Raw genomic sequence first — 2,225 nt, 5'->3', positions numbered from 1 at the left:
ACCTTGGAGTTGTAAAAGCGGGTCATCTTACGATGATATTTCGCTAAGGTCATCTGGGAAGCGTCTCTCTTTTCCTCAAGGAGGTGTAGTTCACTTATGCGCGCCTCATCGTTGCTGATCTCATTGAAATGTATCCGCCGATGTGATGGGACACCGACCTCGATCGGACTCATCGCTTCGGCTCCGTAGGTCATTGAGAATGGGGTCTCGCCCGTTGCGGTCCGGCAAGTCGTTCTGATGGCCCAGAGGACGTGGGGGAGTTCTTCAACCCAGGCGCCTTTTGAGGCATCCAGTTTCCTTTTAAGGGTGTGCTTGATAGTCTTGTTCACTGCTTCGACCTGTCCATTTGCCTGAGGGTGATGTGGAGTCGAGAAGTCTTTCTTTATGCCTAGTTCGTCGCATAACTCTCGCATCTTCCTGTTGTCGAACTGCCGCCCGTTATCAGAGACAATGGAGTGAGGGATGCCGAACCTGCAAATGACGCTCTTCCAAACGAACTTCGTAGTGTTGGCCTCGGTGATTTAGGCAAGGGGTTCTGCCTCGACCCACTTAGTGAAGTAGTCGATGGCGACAATGGAAAACGTTGCGCTTCCCCTACCCTTTGGTAGCGGACCAATGAAGTCGATGCCCCACTTGGCGAATGGCCAAGGGCTGGTCACTATGGAGAGGCTCTGCGCAGGCTGTCTTTGCACGTTCGAGAAGCGCTGGCATTTGTCACATTTCTGGACAAATTGGCAAGCATCCCTTTTCAGGGTTGGCCAGAAGTAGCCCTGACGGAGAACCTTGTGTGCCAGAGCCGTCCCTCCGGAGTGATTTTCGCAGATCCCTTCATGTATTTCTCTGAGTACGTAGGTGGCCTCTTCGCCGCCCACACATCGAAGAAGGGGAGAGGCAAAGCCTCTCTTGTAAAGGGTTCCTTCTTGAAGGACGAAGTGTGCAGCCCTTCTTCTTAATTTCCTTGCTTCATTTCTGGAAGCAGGCAGCGTTTGCTCTTTTAGATATGCAATTATGGGCTGCATCCACAATGGGGTGCCTTCTATCCATAGTAACTCTTCACCTTCAAAGGTGGAGGGCTTTGATAAGTGCTCAATGGGGACGATGTTCAGAAGCTCTGAGTTCACGTTGCTGGCCAACTTTGAGAGGGCATCTGCATGGGCATTCTCTAGACGGGGGACTTGAATCAGTTCGAACTTTTCGAAATGGGGAATTATGTCCAGAACCAGCTTCAAGTACGCGAGCATGTTATCATCTTTGGCCGCGAAATCCCCATTTACCTGATTCACTACGAGCTGAGAATCACTGCTTGCCAGAAGCTTCCTGACCTGCATTTCCTTGGCGAGCCTTAGTCCTGCCAGAAGGGCCTCATACTCGGCTGCGTTGTTCGAGGCTCTGAAGCCAAATCTTACCGCACAATTCAACAAATGACCTTCCGGGCTTTCCAGCACGATTCCCGCCCTTGCGCCTGCCTCTCCTGAAGACCCATCTACAAACAATTTCCATGCGGGGGGCTCGGCTGGCTCCATCAGGGCCTCCATTTCTGGGGCTTTGGTAAATTCAACCATAAAATCGGCAAGGGCCTGGCCCTTGATAGCGTGTCTAGGTCGGAACGTGAGATCGAACTCGCTGAGCTCGATAGCCCATTTCAGTAGGCGTCCTGACGCGTCCGTCTTCTGCATTATTTGCCTTAAAGGGAAATTGGTGAAGACTTGAATTGAGTGAGCTTGGAAAAATGGGCTCAGCTTTCTCGAAGCTGTAATAAGTGCGAGTGCCAGTTTTTCCATGTCGGAGTAGCGTGTTTCAGCTGGGAGAAGTGCTTTGCTGATGTAATATACCGGCAATTGACGCTCATTTTCTTCCCTGGTTAGGACCGCGCTGACTGCTACGTCTGACACTGCTAGATACAGCAACAGATTCATCCGGATGGGGTTTCGATAGAGGGGCGATTCACCGAGGTGTTTCTTCAGAGACTCGAAGGCCTCTTGGCACTCCGAAGTCCACTGAAATTTCTTTCCTTGCTTCAATACTTTGAAGAAAGGCAAGCTTTTATCAGTGGCTCTGGAGATGAAGCGGCTGAGGGCGGCTATCCGGCCATTGAGACTTTGGACCTCCTTTGGTTTCTGAGGTGAACTCATTTCTATTATAGCCGCCACCTTTGCCGGGTTTGCCTCAATTCCTCTCTGATTTACAATGTATCCCAAGAACTGGCCCGATGCCACTCCGAAAGT

The sequence above is a fragment of the Olea europaea genome, chromosome 11, assembly GCF_002742605.1.
Source record: "Olea europaea var. sylvestris chromosome 11, O_europaea_v1, whole genome shotgun sequence".
NCBI lineage: Eukaryota > Viridiplantae > Streptophyta > Magnoliopsida > Lamiales > Oleaceae > Olea > Olea europaea.
This window is presented reverse-complemented; position numbering follows the sequence as displayed.